The sequence below is a fragment of the Corvus moneduloides genome, chromosome 11 (genome assembly GCF_009650955.1).
Source record: "Corvus moneduloides isolate bCorMon1 chromosome 11, bCorMon1.pri, whole genome shotgun sequence".
Lineage (NCBI taxonomy): Eukaryota > Metazoa > Chordata > Aves > Passeriformes > Corvidae > Corvus > Corvus moneduloides.
The window spans coordinates 17,780,203-17,804,338 of NC_045486.1; the positions used below are offsets into that span (position 1 = coordinate 17,780,203).

A 24,136-nucleotide genomic window follows, 5' to 3' on the forward strand; every position below is an offset into this window, starting at 1 on the left:
GGATTCAGCACTGGCTGAGGAGGGTTTGCTGGAGGGAGGGCCGTAGCTCCCGTCTTCCCCATGTAAGTGTCAGATGCAGCATCCACATCCCTGAGCTGTTTTATTCTGGAAGGACTCTTTGACTTCACCCTGTGCTTCAGCCACAGTCACAGCATCCAGGTCTGCTAGTTCTGCTCCATGCCTCTCGTCCCATCTCCAATCACTTGATGCTGGGAAATTGCTGGGAGTACTTGTGTCCCAAACATCTCCTGGGAATTCAGCAGTCTCCTTCCCACGCAGACACCAGCTGGGAGCAATCCATTCCTGCTCAGCTCTGCACCCAGTCTGTACACAAGCAATTTTAAATCCAGGATGTGGACTAGCTGAAAATGACTAAGAAAATGAAAGATGACTAAGAAAAACAAGCTTGTGTGCTGTGGAATTATCTCCAGCCTGAAACAGCTGAAGAGCTCTGCAATTCTCCTGCGAAGCCCTGAGAGGTGCACAGATCTGATAACATCGAGGCATCCCAAGAGCCGGAGTCCCTGTCTCCAGCTCATCTACCAGCAGATGTGCCAAAACACCTCCTCTGGCTGCTGGTCTTGCAGGAGTCTCTATCAGTGGAAAAACCTGCTCTGCCCACTGCTCTTCACTCCTGTGGAGCACGAGGCTGTGCAAAGGAGCAAGCACGGCTGTCATCTGCTGCAGCCCTGTGTCCATGTCCTGTCCATTTGTGACTCTATGGAAAGCACACCAGGGCTGTGGAAGTTGGTGGCAGGGACACTTATACAGGCAAACTTGTCTGGGTAAACTTCATTCCTATTGCTTGGCTGATTTCTGACCCTCTGCCTCTACAGTCCCATCATTCTCTGCCTTCTTCTGTCTCTTCTTTTGTGTTTTTTCTTTAATTTTGCCCTAATACTTCACATTATTCTGGTTGCTATGCAGGGTTTGCAGGCTCAGCCACCTGTAACAACCCCTCTCCATGGGTGTGAGCAGCTTGGCTGCAGTGAGGACACTTTGCTGATTAATTTGCTTTTTTTTTGTATAGTTATTTTAGATGCTTGGAAATAAAATAAAGTTGTTACTGATACCTTGCCTCTCCTAATGCCAATTAACTTCAGCAAATTAATCTTTTTCAGACCATCCTTTATGTGGTCTAGGCCAGGGTGCAGACAGGAACATAAATTGTATGGCTTAATTTACTTCCCACATTTATTCTCACCAGGGCGATAATGTGGGTGGAGAGGGGCAAGGAGGAAGCACAGTGCAGCTGCAAGTCAGAAAGGGTATATTTGGGGTCCTGTGCTGGGTCACCACACAGGGTGATGAGGGGAATCCCAGGGGCTGCTTCCTCCACCAGAAACTGGAAAAAGGGAAGGATCTGAGTCTTGTTTCCCCACATGCTGAACACATGTCCCTGCACTATAAAAAGAACCATTTGGTGTTTCATAACCCTTTGGTAGTGCCTGAAAGGGAACCCAGTACAGTTTCCAAACTCTTACAACAGGTATGTTGTCACCTTAACTGCTATTCTGATCTGTAAACAGTAAGTTTCCAAAAATAATTGCCCAGCCTATTGATTGCATTGTCCTCCCCTCCCTCCTGCATTGGCCTACCTAGCAGATCTTGCTGCATTTTAGCAAGGAAGGTCATTCACCATGGCTCCAGCCATCCAGGTGAAGAAATCACATGTTAATGGTGCTTCCCATTTTATGTATCAGGACATTTTATTCATACAGGCAGCCCCAAATTACCTCCTTCATACATACAGTTCCATAATTTCCCTACTTAAATACATCCACCATCAAAATTACCTAGTTAAGTCATGCCCCAGAGATTGAGCCTTGCAGGAATGAAAATGTGCTTTTGAAACACATCCTCGAGCTCCTAAACCTCAGAAACAATTGTAAAGCCAGAAGAGTCAATGAAAGAGAAGAAGTTGTTTAATGTAGTTTAAACAGTTGTTGTTCAGGGACTGCTTTTCAAATGAGTGAATTCACCTATCATGGAGGAAAGCAAACTACAATGATGTTTGCCTATTTCAAGACTCAGATACCACCCACTGCAGGAGGGCAGGCTGCAGAGAGCCCTGAATTACACCAGTGTATTCCCACTGAGTGAAGAAGCAGGAATAGCTGCTGTGAAGAACCCCTCCCAAAGACAAGAGATGCTGGGATGAATGGCATAATGAATTGTGGCTTTCAAGCACACCAGTTTTTGCCATTAGTATGATTACACCCCTCTAGAACAACTGGCTCTGCGTGGTGGATAGTGGGCAATGCCTGCAGGGCTCCAGGTGGGAGCCAACCCTGGAGACCAGTGGAGTGTAGGGAAAGGAGCAGCTCCTGGTGACACTCATTGCCTGAACAATCATGTGCATGACCAGGGAGTCTCACGTGGTACATTGTTTCAGGATTATGATACTAAAAAGAAGCATTACTGCTAATAAGTGAAAAGTGAAATCAACACCGACCCCTACATATGGGCTGCTTAAAGAATTTGCAGTGATTACAACTGTTCTAATAAACAAAGGATTAGCTCCCACACGAAGAATGAAAAAGTAGAAAGCATATTGAAAAGCAAAGAGAAAAGTTCTCTACCTTGTTTTATGGCTGCAGATTAATAATAAATCCTGGATGAGTCTACAGATTGACGGAACAAATGTAGGTCTTATCAGCATTCACATGAAAAGTGCACTAAATTCTATTCCCAAACCTTGATAATCCACTCATAGTCCTTATGTCTGTGGCATATCTACCCAAAACCAAAAAGCCTTTTATTATTAGTCATTTAACTGCACATATCCCTCTCATCTCCTAAAACCCCCTCCTTTTTGTACTACCCTCATGTGTAAGGAGAAGTTTTAGGGTAATCAATTAAAACACAGTTGTGAAATGAGCAAAACAGAAAAATCACACTGTTTGAAGCAATCTATAGCCTTTCTCTCTGTCCCTGATAAAGCCCCTGGGTCTTCATCAACACACAGTCTGAGGGTGGAAGTTAACAGGTTTAACCATGGGGAGAAGAGCAGAGGCGGAATAATCCCTCACTTCTCCATCAATAGCAAATACCTGCTGTTCTTTAAAGGAACAAGAAACCAGGAGCCAAGGGGATCCCAGCACCAGCAGGGCAGGGGTCTCCCCCGACAGTGCTTGCACCACAAGACCAGAATCAGAAAAGCCAGGCAGGCTGAGGGACAGCAACCAGCATCACCAAGACTCCAGGTCATCGGACAAGCTTAGGGTAATAAGGCAGAGTGAAAGTTAAGGCAGAGAAAAAAAGTCTACAAACCAAACCCAGCAAAACAAAGCAGACATAGACCAAGAATAAGTTCCCAGAGCTGGGTTTAAATTGAGCCCCTGTGCTAATGGGCGGGGCTCGGTTTTGTGAGTAGCAGTCCCAGGTGAGGCTGGTCAGGGCATTAGGGACACTACAGCCCTGAGTTCTGCATCTGAACAGGGACAGTTTGGGTTGCAGAGTGAAATTCAGACCAGTTCATCTGACTGAGCCTCTGGACTGTACCTTGATGGTATGTGCTGTTTCCAAGCATTCTGTCACAGGCTTTCAATTCCCAGAAATCTTGGTCAAACCTTAGGATGAAAGAATCTAGAGGTATTTTAGTGTCAGGGCACTGAAGGCAAAGCTGAGTTATCCTCATGTAAATGGGATATGTATTTTTCTCTTGCTCTAGAGGGAGCCTTCATAGAGCCTTGTCCTGTGGTGGAGTAGTTTAGGAGATGCTCCTATAACTTCCATGGAAAGCGGTTGCAAGGACATTTTGGCTCCCTACGTGTTTTGTAGATTACACATTTCAAAGCATTTAATCAGGGGTGTGGAGTCCTTTTCACATCTTTCCTTCCACCTCTTTTATAGATCCTGCTATAGGGAAGAAGGCCCAGAGTATCCAGAACAGTACTGACCTCCCAGTCAGGAAACTGAGCATCAGTGCACCAGAGTTACTTGATTTACACTTTTATCTGGGCACAAAACTCAGGACTGAAGTCTCTATGCATTGAGATCAAACTTGATACTCTGATCAGAAACACCATGGAAGGGACTACTTTGAAAGTGCCTTTTCCAAGCAGAATAAAACTTCATAAATTGTGCTCTGCTGGACAAGAAGAACACAGCCAAGTGCAGAAGTGCTCATGGTTATGAGAGAATCAATTAGGGCATGTTGATGAATAATGCATGTGCAGCTTAGGAGAGATGGATGACATCGGTTTTATTTTTGTACTGTTAATTGAGAGTGATTCTAGGACAGAAAAAAAGCACAAAGGGAAGATGGGGAGATTCTGGTCATAGTGTAAGAAGCTGGAGGCTCATCAACAATGCTTCCTGTCCATTAAGCTATAAAAACCTCAGGAAGAAGAATTGTACTTATGTCCTCTACAGCTCCTAATCCATGTAACTGATACTGCCCAAGAACCCCATTCAGACTGCAAATGATATGAGCATTTAAAGAGTTAGAAGTTGAAGCTGTTGCTTCGAAATCTGATGGCCTTTCCTGTATTAAAATAATGTCTGCCTTGCTCTTTTAGGATCCAGTTGTAGGGCATCTATCAGTCAGCTTTATTTATCCCTAGAGGTGTGGTTCTGATGTTCCTTGGAGGTGTAGGGGTCTCCAAAGGAGACCTGGTGCAGTGGGGTGTTGGAGAAAGCCTGGGACCCTGGTGAGGAATGTTCTGTTGCTGCCCACATATTCCATCCCCACATACTGATCTGCAGGTCAAAATCAACTTCTCTTCAGATCTTATGGGTCTCCCCGTGGGTCCGTGCCCTGATTGGGTTTGAAAAAGTTAAGTGTCAACTCTGAGACTGAAATAACTGCTGCAGGCTAGAGCAGGAGCCTGGCAAAGCAGGAGGAATGCTCCATGTCCCTTTGCTTTGGTGCCTCCCAACATCCAGCTACAGGAATTTCCCAATGCTGGGTGCCTGCCCAGCTCAGAGCAAAACCTGCTGCAGGTGCTCAGTCAGATTCAGCTGAGGCAAAGGACGTGAGGGAAGGGCAGAGGTCACATGCTGTGGTGAGCAACCAGCCACTGAGCTGAGGAACTGTGTTAGCTGGTTGTTTGTAAAGCGCTTCTGTTGATGGCTGATGTGTGAAGGGCTGTGAAAGCGTTTGGGGGGTTGTGTAGGTGGCTGCTCCACTCAGGTTGTGGGGCAACCACTGATCCCACCTGGAAGATTTCAGACCATTTCTTTCTTTGCTTTTTCTGGGAGGAGTCACTGCTACAAACTAATCCTCCACCAGAGATGGTAAAGGACAGCTGGTACCTGCTTAAAAGGAGCCAGAACTCATGTGTGTGGTGGGATTTGAGGGTACTTCCTTGAGAAATAACAGCTGAGTTTGCTACCTCAGTTCTCTCTGGATGGTGTAACTCCAGCCTCAGTGTTGCAAACCAGCAGTCATAACCCACGCTTGCTGCTTGGACTGAATGTTTTTGGTTGTGGCATCTGTGGGTGCCCTGAGGCTGCACCATGAGCTGCCTGCTGGGGAAGCGTGGGAGATGTGGAGCTCTGTGAAGGGACGAGCGCTGCAGTGGGACTGTGCAGGCAGCTCCCCTGTGCAGACCCAGCCCAACATGTCTGCCAGACAACGTGGGTGTCCAACTGCAAAGGTTCATTGGCTGTGAAAGATAGTGGCTATACATTTATAGAAACCAAGAATAATCTTCTAGGCTTTCTGTTTTAGCTGACTTTATAGAAATAGGGAGGAGGTGCTTAGCTGCTGGAGTGCTCAGAGGAGTGGCCTGTGAAGCAGCCACCCATAGCTGGGCTGTGCTCGTCCATGTTGCTGTGGGGCAAATGCCTGAAGCATAGTATGTTATAATGTTGTCATACAGTATAAGAGCCCATAAGGACTCCTCGCTGCTCTGCTGGGGGTGTTCTGCCTGCTTTAACTCAGATTTGTTCCATTGCTTTTGAGGCCTCTCCCACCATCCCTCTCTCTGAAGGTCTCCCCTGTGTGACAGGATGAGGCAGGGAAGGAAAATCTGGACTTTCACATCAGGTTTAACAGTAGAAGGTCCTCTAGAGGATTTGGATGTGTCTAGGGGAGGAGGGTAAAAGCTTACTATGGTCCCTCATGCCTTTGCCAAGACCCCTGGGGCACACTGTTTGTGAGGTGGCTCTGTGGTACTATGGCCTTTTTATTTTGGATCAACTCTGGCTTCCCTGAAACCCAGGAGGCCGCTGAAATACTCACAGTTGAGTTGCACTGATGATGCTCAGGCTTCTAGTACATATCCAGACCTGACACCAGTCTCCCACTTGTATTTTTCTTGCTCTGGATATTTGAGTACCAGCCTGGGGAACCAGGTAGGCACTTTCTTTGCTGGCCTTGCTCTTTTTCTTCCCAGTTACAGATGAAAACATGGAACTTGGGCTGCTGTGAGGCTGCACATCTCGGTGTGGTGTCAGCAGAGTGTCCTGGCAGTGACAGAGGCGATGGACATGGTGGACTCTGTGCCTGTGGGACTACGGCCAGCTCGTGGAGGTGAGCAACGAGCTCACTTTTTTCTCAGCACTCTCAGCTGAAATGATGCCTGCACTTCTGGATACCCCTGGTTTGTGAGATCTTGAATTTTAAAGAACCCTGGGGAGGCTGCAGAAAGGTTGGAGTTTAACAGCCTGAGGGAAGTTGAAATGTCGAGCTGGAGAAGAGTTTCGGTGGACTCAGTGATGGTTGCCCGGTCCCTGTGGGCAGGGTACGGAGACAGCAGAGCCAGGTTCGTGGCAGGAGAACAGGGAACAGCAGTGGTGAACATAAACAGGTCCTGTGTCACTGGGTACGAGAAAAAAGTGTGAAGAGCCCAGCGCTAGAGCAGGGGCTCAGAGCCTGATGGATTTTTATGCATGTGGAGGGATTTAACCTGATGGGACAAGGCCCAGAGCTAAGCTTCTTATTGTCCCTGCCTTGAGGGTGGCTGGAGGAGAGGCCCCCGAGGCTACTCAGCCTTAATGACCACGGGTCCCTGTGGCTAATTAGCAGCTTTCCGCGGGCAGTGGGAGGTTGCCCCTCGCAGTCGCTCTCCTCACAGCCGATGGCACGGGCAGAAGCAGGCCGGGCCCCGCATCCCGCCTCATCCCGCTCCAGCCCCGGGACCCCTCGGGCCGCGGCGCCCCGCGGGGCCGGGGGGAACCTTTCTGCGCCCTGCGGAACCTTCGCGGCGGAGGCGCCTGTTGCTGCCCGGGGGACGAGGCGGGCGCTGCGACGGGGGGCGGCCCCGAGCGGCGGCGGAGCCCGAGGAGCGGCGGAGGCGGGAGGAGGCGGCGGGGCGGCCGCAGCTCCCGGAGCTCCCGGGGCGGCCGTAGCTCCCGGGGCCGCCGGGCCGCAGCCCCCGCCCGCCGCCCAGGTGAGAGCGCAGCGCTGCGGGGCCGCCGCCACAATGGGAGCGGGCCGGGCAGGGGCGCGCCGGTGGAGGCCCGCCCGCCCCGCCGGGGGTGTGCGCGGAGCGGCGCGGGGCGCTCGCCCGGCCCGCGGTGGGCGCCGAGTGGGGGCGGCGGGGGAGCGGCCCCCGCGGTCCGAGGGGCCGGGAGCGTTGCGGGGGTGGGAGGGCGGAGGGGCGGTGCTGCCGAGCCGCCCGGGGGGCGGGTCCCGGTGCGGGGCGAGGAGCCGGGGGCTGCGGGGCTGGGCCCGGGGCTGGGACTGCACCCGCCACCGGGAGCGGGGCGGCCGGCCCGGGGCTGGCCTGGCCGAGCTTCGGGGCCGGAGCGAGGTTCTGCTTGTGGGGGCGCCGGGGGGTGCGCGTGTCCCCAGTGGGGTGCCGTGGCTCCCGGGGGTCCGCTCGTGCTGGCAGCGCGGTGCTGAGACGGAAGGGCCTGGCGGAGCCCGGCCGTGCCCGGGCCCAGCGGCTGTCACACTCCGCTGTGGCCGAGCAGCAATGATCTGTGGTACTGGTAAACATGGTCTATGGGACTGGTAAACAGACACGCAAAGTCATAATTTAATGTCTGTGTGAGACTTGTTGGTGAGCTTTGGATGGGGAAGGCTCGGTGTGCTGAGCTGGTGCTGTTGATCCTGTTACCTCTCCTCTCCTGATCCTGTCTCGCGGCTTTTTAAGTTGCTCCCTATGAGGAACAGTTAGTGGGTGACTGGATGGTTTGGTGCTCACGTTTGGTAGAGCCTCTTAAACTCCATTGAAATCCCCTCCTGTCTCTTTGTCGATTGCTGCAGAACTGGTGCTTTAAAAAGTTATTACTACAACCCTCCAGTCTATGTGCAGGTGGGGGAATTTTGGTTAAAAAAAACCCAAACCAACAAACCCAAACAGTAAAAGGAAATAAATGTTCTTTTTTCCTTTTTTTTTTTTTTTTTAATGCTAATAAGATGGTTACATTTGCTTGTCTTTATAACTTTGTTAACGTTGGTTGTCCTTTGTATGGTTATGCAAACATCATGCTTGGTGAGTAATCACTGAGCCTATAGGAAATCACTGCAGAAACTTCTGTGTTGGTTCAAGATGTTCTGCTGCCTGGTTGAAGGTGGTAGCTCCCCTCCCTGACGTGGAATAATGGGCCTTGTGAGTGGTCTCTGTGTGCTTCGATGCAGAATCAATTAATTTAGGATAAACAGCCTTTGTTTAAGTAGCTCTGCTCTAGGGGCAGCAGCACCCAGCAGAAGAAGAAAAACAAAACAGTCTGCTTAGACCACTGCAGGTGCTCCTGGTGGGAGCTGGCATGGCCTTGGTTTGCTAAGCGAGGCTTCTTTTCCCAGGTGTGGAGCTGTACACCCTGAATATACAGAGAGAACAACGCAGCTTCTTACTGTGTGACCTTACAGCATCAGAATATAGGGGTTGTTCCTTGAGGGTAGGTGCTGAACATGAACTTTTCAAGAAATATACAGTTGCTACTTTAAGGAAGAGCTGTTGTGGATGTGTGACGTTTTCTGGGTTGACACTGCCTCAGAGTAAACACCACCTTCTCCCAAAAAAGCTCTGAATGTTTAGGCACTGTGTTCAACTTGTACTGCACTCAGGTAATTGGGATCTTCTGCACCTCTCAAATCTCTTGGAATTTCTGATTTGATACTCAAGACTATTGCAGATCCTGGGTGGGAACATCCTGTGCTCTTGTGAGGAGATGAACCAAACAGCATGGGTTTTGTCTCCTCTCAATAGTGGTTGCATTTTAGTGAAGATTTGAAAGGTATAACCTGGCATAGAAAATTGTAACAGGACATTGTGGTTTTCTCTGGGATCCAAGTTGACATTGTGGAATAATTCAGAATGGAAAGGGCCTCAGGAGGTATCTAGTCCAACCTGCTGCTCAAAGTGGGATCTACACCAAGGTCAGACAAGGACTTTGTTCATTCAGGTCTTAAGCCCTCCAAAGACAAAGGTTTGTCAGTCTCTGTGTCCTTGTTCCAGTGCTTGGTTGTCCTCACCAGAAAGGACCTTTTCTCTAGGTCAGGTCACAGCTGCACCATTGCAGTTTGTGTCTGATGTCCTGCTTTGTGCCTCTGTGCACAGACCTCTGTGTAGGTCCAGGAGATCTGCTGTCACCTCCCCAAAGCCTTTTCTTCTCCAATCTGGACCTCCCCATCTCCCACAGCCTCTCTTCACACAGCTGTGTCCCTCTGAGCACCTCGGTAGCCCTCCACTGAACCCACTCTGCTTTATCCGTGCCTGTCAAGTACTGGGGATGCCCAAAACTGCCCGTGGTGTTTCCAGTGGCTCTGAAAAGTGCCGAGTGCCAGGGAGTCACGGTTTCCCTGGATCAGGGTGGCTGTGCTGCTGCTGGTACATGCTGTCGCCATGTGCTGTGTTTCTGAGTGCAGGGGTGTATTTGTACACACATGCTCACCACCAATGTCTTTCACCCTCCTGCCACACAGCTCTGCAAAGAGCCTCATTCATATGCACACATATACATGTGTAGGTACACACACGTGTCAGATCACATCACCTGCAGCACTGAACAGTAGTTTTTTCCATCATTTCCCACATATTCCAGTCGTCACTAGTGTGACTCTGGGCTCCCTGGCCTTTCCAAACTCTTCTGCTGTCACACCCTCACTGGTTGTGTTTCCCAGCAGACAGGTCTGCCTGTTGGATTGCCTTCACTTTGTTTCTCAAAATTTTGTTGTTTCAAACGCTTCTTTGAGATGTATTAAGTTACTGTGCTAGGAAGGGAGTGGCAGACTTTTCCCTGGAGATTGAGTTGAATCTGCTTTGATCAAACCCAGAATGTAACAATGTAGAAAGTGTGCTTTCAAATGTGGTTGTTTATGGGTGTGAGTTGAATGAAACGGTAGGGTACAATGTTTTTAAGAATGCTGTTAGTTGCCATGCAACAATGTTCCTGCAATTTCTTTGAACTTGTTTCCATCAGGGGTTTAGAAGTTTTTGGGAGACAATACCCTGTGGGATAAATATTCTCTGCTAACAAAGTCTCTTATTTTAAACCTAATTATTGAGAACTTAGTCCTGCAGAGGTTAAGTACTGCTTGCTGTTCCTAGATCCTTGGTACAGATATCGTTTTGAGACATGTTTTCTGCTTACCCAAAATAATTTCTGCATTATATTTACCTGATTGTTGAGTTGATTACAGCTGAACTTGTTTCAGAGAATGCTCATCTCAAGACAGAAATTTGTTGTGTTTAAGCAACATTTTAGCTATGTAAAAACAAAAGAATTTATAGAGAGCTGGCATTTCCCTTGCTCCCCAAATCAGTGCTTATTAAGTACTTTCACCTGCACAAAAGAAGACTTGTGTAGGATCTGATATTTAGGTAATTTGAAACAATGAATGAAAATTTCATTTCTTGTTAACTTTTAGAAATCTCACATTTAATTTTTAGGGCTTTATGCTTACTAAGAAACAATATTGAAGGGGAATGGTAAAATAATAACCATTTGTTGTTTGAGAAGGGGACAGAATTAGCTGATGAAATCAAGTGTCATTATAGACTGGGAGAAGAAAGAAGGCGGAATTACAGGTAGCCATGAGAAGGTAAAATTTGTTGAACAGGCGCCTTTAGAAGCTGGTTGAGTTTCTGAGAATATGATGGTGTTGTTTTGTTATTTGGTTTATTTTAAGTCATCCTTTTTTAAACCAGCTTGCTAGTGGCATGTAATTCTAAACAATACTAAGTTATTGATCAGTATTTTGTATGTGATAACCAGCAAATGCCAACTGCACGTTTGCAGACAAAATTGGTATATCTGAAGTTGAAACAAGTTTTGAGGGGAAAAAAAAAGGTGAAAAAGTATATATTGCTTTCATTCATGTAGGTATAAAACTGCATAAAAATATCAATAAGATTTGTTACTTTGAAAAATATCTCAAGGTATAGAAAATAAGCTTTCAGAAATTCTTAAAGGTCAGATGTACCATTGACTCAATTTATGCCTGATGTGGAATAGCAGAATTTCTGTGCAGTCCTGTGAGCAAGGCTGATTCAGTGCTATTGCAATCTCAGAGCAGCTGTAATTGAAATCTTGTTCTTACTCAGTGGTAATGCTGGATTTGGGGTCAGTCTGACACCTCCAAAAATCTTGTGGCATTTCAAAGGTATCTGTGACTCACTTGAAATGTTACACCACTCAGACCTAATAGCAGCATTTTCAGCATGCTCTAAAACCTGCAAGTAGGAGCAGTGATTTGAAGCCCTCTGGAGTGGCCCCTCAGCTTGTCCCAAAGCTGCTGTTCTGAGAGTGTATCCACAAGTTGAAATGCACAAACAAAGAAAGGAAGAATGATCCAAGTTTGGTATTAGTGACAGTCAGTTATTCAAGCATCAGAAAAGATGTAAAGGCTGCTATGCTCTTGTCTGGAGGAAGTATTGATCCTGTGCTGGGGAAAAGTGCTGAATAACTTTGTGACTGAAGATCTCATTCAAAGATGCAGAAATCTTTAGGGGAAGATTGTTAGTCAGTTGCTTCAAAACCAGGCTGAAGAAATCTGTTAGATGCAATCAGTGTGGCTTGTAGTATAAACACAGAGTACAGCATTCAAACCATGCAAACAGTGCCCTCTACTACTGCCCTAAATCCTGAGAGGAATTTCTGAGCTGCAAAGTGCAGTTACCATTTGCTTCTTGGACACCTATTTGAAAGAGGAGAGTTGAGATGAACTAGTTTCTTGCTGATATGACTTGAGTTACTCTTTCCTCCTCCTCCTCCTCCACACATGCACACACAGTGGTACTGGTAGGAGCTAGGTAAGAATTAAGTGTATTAACAAAATTTCTGCTACTGTAACAGTTTCTATGCTCGTGGACCTCTGATGGCATATAAGTAGAAAACCAGAGGTGGAAAAACTCAACATGTGCACATGCTTTCTTGGGTTACAAATACATTGAAACTTACACTGAACCAGAAGGACTTTGGTCGAGTCAAGTGCAAAACAACATGCCTTTATATAAGAGAGGCACTAAACTTACAAAAATAATTAAAGAGGTTTTCTAGTGATTTGGCAGAAAACTTTACTCTGGTGTTCTGTGTGGCAAGCCAGCTTGATCTAATTAACAAAGAAGTGGAGCTATACAAAGGCAAAATTGACCAACAGAAAGTGCAGAACGTGGCTGGTCAGGTATAAAGCGTTTGTAGGGCAAGCATAGGATGGGAAGTAATTGAAACACAGTGGAAGTAACATTATTTTGACTTGTACTTTCTTCTCTTCACAATGAAAGTTTTTAATCTAAAATTCTTGTGAAGAAAACTTTTCTAGCCCAACAGAACTGTGGAAACGACATTTTAGAGACATGATAATTCACCAAAGATTTTCTCTAGTTTCTCAAGTCTCACCCAGAACATCAGTGTCAATGAAGTGTGGGTCATTATATTTGGAGTAGTTGAATCCAGAATAAATAGGTTGTTAAAAGTGTATCAATCTTATGTGAATTGCTCTAGCTGTTTGTTGCTACAACAACCAACCAAACCCCCAACCAAACAAAATCTGTGGACCTGTCAAAGCCTGGAAGTGGATAGTGGAGCACAGGTGCTCACACTGCCTGCTGAGTCAATGTGGGAAATGGAATGTTGCTCAAAAAGGAATTGATTGAGGAGGGCTGCTGGTGGGATTTACTCAAAATTAGTGAAGCAAAAGAGACTCTGTTACGTGGCTGGGGAGTAGCAGTGCTCTGGAAGATCAAAAAATTCTAATTAAATCTCTTGTATCAAACACATACTTACAAATGGGATTTGTGTGGTAATTGTATTCCCATGACTCCTTCAGTCAATGAGGGTGTTGTTGAAAAGTGAATCTTGTTCAGCAGATACAGTTTCATGTATGATCTGTGAGTCAACACCTGGATTAAAAACAGTAGATGTGGAAAACAGAATATGAATGGAGGATTTTTTCAGGGATTTATAGTAGGTCCAGAGCTTTGTAGTATTTTTGTCAGTGGCCTGGAAGAAAACATGAAATTAGAGCTGTTCAAATTTGTGGATTATGTAAAGGTTGTGCCTGAGTGGTGATGCATGAAGAAGGAGCAGCAGCTGTACAGTGTCCTCTGAATTGTTTGGGTAACTGGGTTTAATATGGCCAAATGTTTTTATAGAGCTGGAGCACGTTATGCATGTTATGGGAAAGACTGGAGGCTGTAGGTTTAGAATACAGAATTGTGCTTCCAGAAACCAGTGACCTTGGAAAGGATGGCAGGAGCAGAGCAGATATATGGCAGTATGTGAGTCCTCAGAGCTTAAAATAAGCGAATTGATTTTTTAAATACTAATGTACATTCATAATAACAGGAAATACTGAATAAAGGCAGAGAGGTGAAATCAGTTGCAGAGTATTTTGACAAGGTTTAATGTTGGTGTTTTTAAAGAGATGTTCAAAGGCAAGAAAGATGTAGTGTTCAATGTTATTTAAGTGATTAAAGTGCTCATTATAAAACTTTTTCTTGAACTGCTCAATCGGGTTAGCTTATTGCAAGGTATTTAAAAGTTTCTCAATTTTCTTTGGGCAGAATGGGCTGTGTACCAAAGGGCTCTTTAATTTAGTGGGAAAAGATACAATAGCAGCCAGTGCCTGGAAGTTAAAAAGATTATTTCAAATTAGGAAAAAGGCACAGATTGTTAACAGTGAATGTGATCAACCACTGAAGACATTAGGAAGATGCTTGTGAGTATTAAGGAAAATTAGGATGTCTCCATCTCTCGAAGTCATCAAGTCAGGAGAAGTTTAATTTGAAAGATATGGGTGAGGAAATGCACTGTAAATGTACAAGTGTACCTACTACCATACAAGTGCAGAGGCATTGGCACTTGCCAAAGAGGTCTCACCCAGTCATGTTCAGACTTTTCCTGCCCATGCTAGAGTCAGTCAAAGAGTCTGGTGGTGGTAGTTGTTCTCTTATAGCACTCCTTTAAATCTATTAAGTGTACATTTTCTCTCGAGGGAATAAATGTGCTTGTATGGACCATGTACTTAAATGAAATCAAATATTTGTGATCTCTTTATTTGGGAAGCACTGTCACTTCTGTTGATGGGGAGAGGAAGGGTCTGTATGGGGAAGGACAGGGATGGCTATTTCATTTCCTGAACAGGTTGAAATATCTTCCGCAGTGTTTTTTCTCAAAAAAATCTGATACTGTGCTCTTAAGAAGTTTACTCCAGTAGTGAGTAGTTTTTACATTCTGTAGAAATTGCTTTTTCATTGGGGGAAGAAATTGCATATGCTCTTGCTGGCAGAGGTAGCTCTGAGTGTGAATGCAAAAAGACGTTGTGTCTTGTGTGCCTCTGCCAGTATGAAATCAGTGTGTCCCTTGTCCACCAGAGGAATGGTTTCTGTTGTGTTCTGTCTGCCAAAGCAGTGAAGGATGTAGAGAGGAAAAACCTGTGGGTCCTCTCCTGCCTTGGCCATTAGGGAGATTATTGGTTGTCTGTAGGTTCTCAGTGCACAATTGGTTCGGGATGTTTTCCTAAGCCCTTCTGGAAGTACAATGGGAACTAGTCTGGCTGTGACAGCAGCTTGTGCGTGGTAGGCACCTTTCCAGACATCCTGATCTTTTCCCCATCACAGGATGGGTACATGCCCAGTCATGTGTTGGAGGAAGGGCTGTGGGAAATGCAGGAGCTGGATGATCTGCTCCTGGCAGATTGTCCTGGATGGCCTTTCCCCACGCACCCCTCGACTTTGGCAGGGAATGAGCACCTACACTGACAGCCCTTGTGCAGAAAAGGTGTTTCCAGCAAGCATCACATGTAAGCTGTCTGTTCAGGATCTCTGGTTTTGGGGAAGGGTCAGCACTATAACAAGTGACTTCTTTTATCACTGAAAGAGGTTGTCTTGCTGAAAGAAGTTACCTCCTTGGAGCGTTTTCCAGCCAAGTGTTACCTTTTCTCCTCTAATACTTACTTTGTTATTTCAGCAAAATCTTGTTTTCTTTTTTTGCACTCCTGCGCTGACCTGTACAGGAAGACTTAGAGGTAAATACTTCTGTTGAGGGAAGTTGTTTATCTTTGAATTTTCTTGCAGCTTGGAGGGGATGTGTCTCCTCTGCATCTCTTGCTCTCCTTTCTGTTATCTGGTCTGACCCATTTTGCTGACAAAGAGAAGGCAGTGACGAGAGACAGAAGTGGTTATAAGTGAACAGTTTCTTTGCCTTCCCCCCCTCCTCCCCAGTGATCTGCTGGCTTCTCTTTGCAGTTGCTTTATGGAAGGGAAGATTGAAGGTGAAGAGAGTTAATTGTCTGGGAGTCTGTATAAGATTCTGGGGATTGGAGGAGATGGTAGAACTTGGGAGATAAGGATTTCAGTTTTTTCTATTTTGTTTAATCTTAATGTGCTGGAGCTCCTCCTATATCCTATACCAGACAGGTATCTTTGTCATGGTTGCTGAGGGGACCTGTCTCTTCTCACTTATATCTTTGCTTGGCTGTGACATTATTTAGTATGAGTTATAAAATGTGAAAAATTTACCTGTGGCCTGGGTCAGAAAATCGAGACCAAGAGCAGTGGTCTGTGGAGTGGCAGTTTCATTCTTGTGAGAAGAAAGGATGAGAGAGGACTTTTAGGACCTTGTGCCAAGGGTGTTTATGCCTCCTTGAGCAGTTTGGGTGAAGTTCAAGTGTTGAGTGAAACGAACACAAGGCAAACACGGGATGTGCATGAGAGGCTACATACACCGGTATGTATTTATAGCCCCACAGTGGCTCTTGGGGAAAGGTCTGTGTTCAGGAATACAGCCCAGGAATATCTACTTATCCCAGACATAATAAGATACAACACGAAAACAAAGAAAGGCAGAGAACTAAAGAAAGTGATTCTCTTATTCAAGTACTAAAAATCAGCCCTTGATCTCAGGCAAGGTCATCATGGCCAAAGTAAATTCCTCCTCATGAGGTTAAAGAAATTACCCATTTGTTCTCATGGTACAGATTGCATCACTTCCCTTTGTCACCCCATAAAGGTGTTCTTTTAACAAGTCCCTCTGAGTGCGTTTAGAAGGCGACATGCCCTGACCCAGAGAAGATTCTGTCAGTGCTGGTTAGCAGTTTCTCAGGGTCGGGACAGCTTATCTTCCTGTTCCCTAAAACAGAGCCTTATCCTGCCTTTTCTAGTGCCTGTGTGTAATTGCAAGGACCTGTTCACAGAGGCTCTCGCTAAAGATGTTACATGCTAAGGACTTACATGAGGAGGTGTATTTTGCTTTGAGCTCTGGGCAGTTTAAAAGTATTTGCTGTGGGGAGAGAGAGATGCACAGCAAGGGTGTCTGATTGCATGATATAAATTATGATACTTCTGCCCTTTGAGTGGCAGTTGCATTGTTTTTTTCAGTTGAAAAAGTCCAGCAAAATGAAGTTCAGAAACAGTTTGCATAAACCACATAGTGATGCCATGACTATTCAAAGAAAGAAACAGTTGAGAAAATTATCTCGCCTTGGCTACATGCATCATCCTTTGGGCTGGAGCGTTGAAGGCAAGGAAGCTTTGTTACGAGGACCATCTCATTTTCTCAAATAGAAATGCTGTCCGGCCCCTGCACTGGAGCAGTAAGTATCTGGCTGCTTAGAGCATGGCCTTGGTGACAGTGACTCCAGCTTGGTGAGCCCATACCCAGGGCTGCATGTTCTCACCCTCTCACTGGTTTTTCCCTTTGTGCCCACACAGCTGTTCATGCAGCTTTGTGGTAAATCACATTTAGGAACTGAATTTTGCTTCCAGGTAGGTTTTCAGCTGAATCAGTTTGCTGTCCAGCCATGCAGAGGGTTGTGCTGGCACGGTGTGGGAGCAGTGTGTGAGTTGGGAAAAGAGCAGCTGCTGCAGAAAATGTGTCCGAGGCCTGGGAGGCTGCAGTCAGCAAGAGGGAAAATGGGTAACTTAATCAAGGCCGAATGGTGATTACCGTTGTGGTGCCTCTGAAATCTGAAAACTGTCTGTCAGCGTCAAGGCACGTCTCTGTCTCTCTAATTGGTGGGTTTAGCATCAGGGTTTGGTTGCCATCTTCTGTTTAGTGCGCTCTTTTATTCAGTCTTTGCATTTATTATTTGCATCACTCACCGACGGAAGCAAAAGGAACAACATTCCCAGTGTAATGTAACTGTCCAGAGGCTCGATTACTCTTGCAGCATTGCCACTTAACACTTGTGTGAAAAGGCATCTGGCTGTGGCTTCTCCTTTCCCAAAGTAGTGCAAGAGCTGTATATTCCTTAAAAAAAATGCCAGGGTTATGGAATGCACCTCAGCAGCCAAACACAAGCTTCCGGGCATAGGAAGTAAGAAAAACCAGCTTGTTTTTATAGGGGACGTTGGGGTGGAGGAGATAGCAGGAAAAAAGAATATTTTCTTAAATCGAGGAGTTGTTGTAGGAGGGGTGACATCAGTTGGATTTTAAGTTCCTTGTCCGTAGGTATCAAGGAATTGAGGAAATGGGACCAAGAAATAAACCTCACAAGACCAGTGCCTTTTTGTTCTTAGTATACAAAGCGTAACACAGGCTCTAAATAGGGAGCAACAGTTGCCTTGAAAACTGGGTGTCAAGGTGACCTGTTGCATGGAATAGAGAAGATTTGGAATTGAAGAAGTGCTTTTGAGATCAGGTATTTGGAGAAAAGCTGTTATCCCAGAAGAGATTTTTTTTTTCTGATTTTTCCCTCAGTCTTGGGATGTGGTCCTGTTATCTCTGGAGAAGAATTTCCTGGGGAAGCTGGTTTTTTTTTTTGGTGAGGGGGAGCTCTTAATTCTGGACAATGCATAGTAAGATTTACCCTAGCCAGCATTTTTAACTTTGTCAACTGTAACTTCACATCCTGTTCTCCAATGAATGTGGGAGTAGTTCAGGTGTGTGATCTGAATTTGTTTATTTTAGAATGGCAATAGTTAACTGCCTGAGGGAAGTAAGACCCAGATAATGAGTAGAGAACACTGGAGAAGTGGGTGATCTGCTTAGTCATGCAGACTCTGTAGGAAAATGTTTTTGGTTGGGTTGTTTGGGGTTTGTTTTTTTTTTTCAATTTCTTCCTTAAAAAAAATAGCTTAAAGGTGCCTTTTCCTTCCTCCTGTACTTACCGTAGCACTCACAAAAAGCAAGAGAGGAGAGCTTATATTTCAATTAAATCAATACTTCTGGTCAGGGAAATGCTTATTTTAACAGAATGAGATACTTGGCCTCTGTGCTAGTGTGGAACCTCTTTGTGAATATCTATCCTTTTATTGTGATGAGAAAGTCTTTAACTTTTATCATTTGCCTCCTTCATTCCTAACAAGGGGATAACTATGAATGAAGTTGATTGAGATTTTACAGCATTGCCAGTAAATCTCCTTTGGAAGTGCAATGTAATTAGTTTTCTCTGTTAAAGAATGCTATTAACTGTACCCAAAATCTCCCATCAAAATAAGAGTTGTAGTTACTACATAAATTTCTTATTTCAGCCCAAATCAATGATAATCAAGAATTCCTATAATTAAATAAATGAGCAGTTTCAGTTAAGTGACTGGGCAAAAAAAATGGCCAAGCCCAGAGTGGTGGAGAATGGTGCCACATCCAGCTGGGCACTAGTGGGGTTCCCCAGAGTTTGGTATTGGGTCCACTCCTATTTAGTATCTTTGTCAATGACCTGGATGAGAGGATCAAGAACACTCTCAGCAAGTTTGCAGGTAACACCAGTTTGGGCAGGAGTGTTGATCTCCTGGAGGGCAGGAAGGGCACAACAACCCCCTGCAGCACTACAGGTTGGGGCTGTAGTGGTGTCTGAAAAGCTGCCTGGCAGGAAAGGACCTGGGGTGCTGTTCAACAGTGGCTGAATGTGAGCCCAGGTGTGCCCAGGTGGCCAAGGAGGTCAATGGCACCTGGCTTGTACCAGCACTGGTGTGACCAGCAGGACCAGGGCAGTGACTGTCCCCTGTGCTGGGCACTGGCGAGGCACCTCAAATCCTGGGTTGAGTTTTGGACTCCTCACGACAAGAAAAACATTGAGATGCTGGAGCTTCTCCAGAGAAGGGAACGGAGCTGGGAAGGGGTCTGGAGCACAAGTCAGATGAGGAGGAGCTGAGGGAGCAGGGTGGGCTCAGCGTGGAGAAAAGGAGGCTCAGGGGGGACCTTATTGCCCTGTGCAACTCCCTGAAAGGAGGTTGTAGCCAGGTGGGGGTTGGTCTCTTAAGGAACAAGCAACAGGACAAGAGAAAATGGTCTCAAGTTGTGCTAGGGAGGTTTAGATTGGATGTTAGGCAAGATTTCTTCGTTGAAAGGGTTGTCAAGCATCGGAACAGGCTGTTCAGGGAAGTGGTGAAGTCATGAGCCTGGAGGGATTTAGAAGATGCATCAATGTGGCGCCTGGAGACACGGGTTAGTGCTGGGTTAGTGGTTGGACTCTATGATCTTAGAGCTCTTTTCCAACCCAAACAGTTCTATGATTCAAGACTAATAATTCAATAATCTAACTAATAATTGAAAAGGAGGGGAGAAAAAATAGTGGTGAGGCAAGAAATTCCATTCCTGTTTTATTTGGGGAGATAACAGCATCTGAGTGTAGGGATGTTGACTTGTTACAACATATGGTTGCCTTCACTTGGGATTGTAACAAGTCAAGACGACACAAGAAGACCTGACTTTCCTGCTGTTCCCTCTGTTCTTGCTCACTGGGCACGGCTGCCAGTCAGGCAGTATTTGCAAACACTAAATGAGCTTTGATAGAAAAAGTGGTCATTTGGGGAAAGCACTTGACTGAGACTTGCTCTTAACTTTGAGAGAAAGAATACCCAAAAGGTTGTGGGTTGTTTGAAGATCACGGCCGAGTGCTCTTTGTCATTCTGCTTCTGAATCTGGGAAATGTAACATTTTGGATTCTGTGTGGGTATGAATGTACAGTATTGTGTGTTTGGTAAGAACAAGTACTGCAAAAGACATTGCTAGCATTAACAAAAGTTAAGTGAATTTATACACTTGGGAAGTAGTGACATTTTTACTCTAAAAGAGCTATGTTTGGTAGCCAGCAGCTACTTCTCTAGATGACTGTTGTGGTGCTTATTTGTCATACGGTATTTTACAGTAATTTGTTAATATGTCCCTTTTCAATTGCTCCTTCCTGGCTTAACACTGGATATGCTTGTGTTGGCTGGTATGTTTGGCATAAGTTGGGACAGGACAGTTGGATACGTTTACCGAAAGGGCATGGTGTCCCTCAGGATATATTATCTTCCTGCTAATATTTGTGTATCTCCTTAGCCCAACTTGCATTGTGCTGCTTTTAAAGCTCTTTTGGAAGTAAACTCCAGTATGTAGAGTCGTATACTCACAATTTTATAAGCTAAACATGTAATATGCACATCATGAGACTCATAGCTCTGTTTCTTTCGTGAAATAATATTTATTATCTCCATTGGGGTGATTTTTTGTGTGTATGCAAACGATCCCCTCAGCAGTGTGTTGGGTTATTTGTGCTCTATGGGGAGAGGCAGTAAGCTGCATTATTTTCCCTTTCAGGTCTGTCCAAACCATTGGGAAGTTTTCAACTGGCAAAACACAACGAAAGTGGCGCTTCCATTATTAAGGACGGAACCACAGGAGGCTCTTTCATTCAGTTGCTTTCCTTGTGAGCTGCCTGTAGTGTCAATGTTAAGTGTTATCAAAACAGATGTATTTGTGCAGGATAGATAAGGATCAGTGTGAGTGTTTCATTTTGACCTGTTTAGTGGGAAAGGCAAAGATCAACAGGTTTTGCTGACTTTGTTCTCAAAACTAGCAGAAAAGTGGCGCTTAATGTTTAAGTTTTTCCAGCACTCTGCAGTGTTGCAGGGAAGGAATGACTTTCGGAGGGAATGACTCTGAAAGAAGTTTATGACAGTTTTTAATCCTTTAATGGATTTTTAATCTACTCTGGAATCCAATAAAAATTAGCTTAATGTCTGATTGCATGGCAGAAAATTGGGTCTAACATATGCTAATTGTCATCCTCATATCACATGAGTTCAAAACTATTTATTTCCATTTCCTCCTACTTCAAGATTTTTTGGTTTTCCTCTTTCTTGTTTTTGCTCTTGTTCAAGTTTCTTTGGTAAACTGTAGGTGGCATAAGTAATACTTCCTCATCCCTGGTGTAATCGTCCCCTGGAGGTGGGGTAGGTAATAAAGAGGAACAAACCCTTGTGGAATTCTTCCTTTTTCTGCAAACTACATAAACCTGAACCTCAGATTTTAAGTCCAGTTTTGAAGAGGGAGAAGGATGAGGCATCAAAACCAAGCTCCCAGACCTCTGTGATTCTTAGTACTGAAATGCAGACCCATGACCCAAAGCAGAGTTGTGTTTACTTTGTGGTCTGGTGATGCCAGTGTGCAATGTGACTGGCATCTGTCTCACAGGGCATGGTGGGCTGCCCTGGACTGCTGCTGATGGGAAAGCTCATTTCCTGAGCAGGGACACAGCTGAAGGCAGTGAATCATTCCCCTGTAAGGAAATGTACTTCTCTGGGAGGCAAAGAGAGAAGAGCGTGCAGATGTTGTGATACTGAGAAAATAGGATAGAATTAGGCCTTTTAACATTTGGAAAACTTGCAGTTTTCCTCATCCTGAAAGCTAAAAACATTGTTTATGAGCTGTACCAGTCTGTGTCTGAGGGATACCCTTCAAAGAGGTAAGCCATAATGTTAGCATATCTCAATGACCAAAGGCACAGCTTGTCTTCAAAGAGTGACAGTGACTGATCTTTCCTTGAGAGGGGAATAGCTCCGTGCCTTTTCACTCCTCTCTGTTCCACTGCTTCTGTTTATGTAATTTAGTCTTGATTTATTACATAACTTCTTCTCTGGCACCTATGTATGACAAGAGCTTAAACTCTAGAGGGATCTTCCAGTTATCTGTATCCTCCCTGCTTGGGAATTGACTCACATCTTGACATAGTTTGGGTGTTCACAAAGAGAAAGCTTGGCACACCTCTCCCATGAGCTGACTTTTCAAACCTATCTTTTGGAATTTGAGAATGGTAATCATTAATGCAAGGTAGGCAAGTCTTTCCCAAATTAATCTGCTATATAAAATGTATTGGATATAATTTGGAATCCTGACACGCTGTGCCCTACTACTGAGTTTTCCCCATCATTTGAAATATTTTCTCAGGGTTTTACTCCCCACACAGGTCTTGGTTGTTTTCTCTATAGCTGCAGCCGCATGGGCAAAACATGTAAAAACACTCAAAAGTGGCTTTTATATTGAAATGCTGTTTGCTTTGAAAGAAACAGTGATCAGGGAAGGAGAGTTTCCTTTAGCAGGTAATGCAAGTGCCATTTAGATAGAAGCTGACAGACAGCTAAAACCAGATGGAGATTCTGTGAAGTAAGAAAAATTTTGTTATTTTGTGATGGTGTTAATCCAGATGAACGTCAGTAATTACTGGAAGCCGTGCTGATCACATGCTTCTTACCTCAGGTAGCCTGAACTTTTATGCAGTACAAAACAAACTGCTCTTCTGTGGTGGTTCACTGGTGAGGACATTTTGAGTATTTGAAAGGAAAGAGTTGACTTATAGGAAGTCAGTTTCTGCTTTAATACAATTAAACAAAATTGCTTTTAAAAGCAATGCATCAGTCATTAGGCAAATAATTATATACATATCTATATATATGTACATAAATACAAACACAAAAACATTTGCCCATTTCTGCTGGCTGTGTCCAGAGGTGAAAAACCTCACAAAGTCTGTAGGGAAGGGAGCACTGGCATTTTATGGAGAGTTCAGGTTTTCTTTGAGGGTTACAAAACGTTGCCCCTGCCGGCAGTAGGGTGTTCCCACATCCCTCCCGAGCTGCAGGACAGGTCCCCGTGGCTGGCGGTCGGCTCCCGCAGCAGGTGATGGATGCTCAGGTTGTGTAAGGAGCTGCAGATGCTGCCATTGACTCACGCTGGCTCTTTTTGTTCGGATCGCAGTGGGAGCCAGGCCTTATGTAATGTTCACTGTCACATTCTCAGTGCCAGCGCTGTCATGTCAGCAGAGGGGAAGGATTAGCTCTCCCTTTTCTTTCTTTATGGGTAGATTTTAGGGGGTTTTGGGGTTTTTTTGGGTTTTTTTCATTTCTCCCACTCTTTCTTGCAGCAGCTTTTGTTGTTTATTTTGTCGGGGAACAACCAGTTTCAGGCTGGTTTTAGTTCTGTGGTGCCTTTTAGGAGGGAGATTGTTAGCCTGGAGAGAATAAAAGAGCAGGTCCTGCAACTCTCTCAAAACTGATATATGGATGTGTTTTTAAAAGCTGTCTGTTATTTTTTTGTCTCAGTTCCTGTTCCCCAGAAATCACAGTGGGCTCCTTAATACTCACATCCAGTGTGGGTGAAGGCTAGATCCATTGTCCAGTATTTATGTGGAATGGGGAGAAGCACGCTTGCCTTCCTCAGAAGAGTGGTCCAGGACAAGCAGATGCTCCCCAATTTATGATTTTACAGGCTGCTTCTTTTTCCTTCAGTTTAATATTCCTGTGGAGAACACATCACTTAGAGGGGATCAATGCCACTTAGTCTGTGATTTGAGCAAGATGAAATAAAGGAGGAGAATTGGTTTCTTCCTTCCCAGCCAGCAGTGTGTGGCCACCAGTTAGCTGTGAGTCACAGCAGAGAAACTGCATAGCTGGAGTCTCGATAGTCTCGGGCTGCAAAAGAAGAAGGGATTTAAATCACGAAGTCATCAATTAAGGATGGCTTTAAATGCAATTTTGTGGGGGGAATAAGTTCCTGTTGGGTTTTCAGTAAACACTTCTTTGCTTTGTTTAAAGCA

The 24,136-nt window shown here is 45.1% G+C and overlaps 1 protein-coding gene across 2 annotated transcripts in view; it reads left to right on the top strand.

Moving 5' to 3' along the window:
- Positions 1-7,250: 7,250 nt before the first annotated feature.
- Positions 7,251-24,136, top strand: part of RAD54L2 (RAD54 like 2) — a 68,294-nt gene continuing 51,408 nt past the window's right edge. Inside the window, exon 1 of one of the 2 annotated variants that reach the window (XM_032121376.1) lies at positions 7,251-7,340. The gene's annotated coding sequence lies outside the window, so the exon portion shown is untranslated. The remainder of the gene's footprint in view (positions 7,341-24,136) is intronic. The other variant, XM_032121380.1, reaches the window with a different exon arrangement.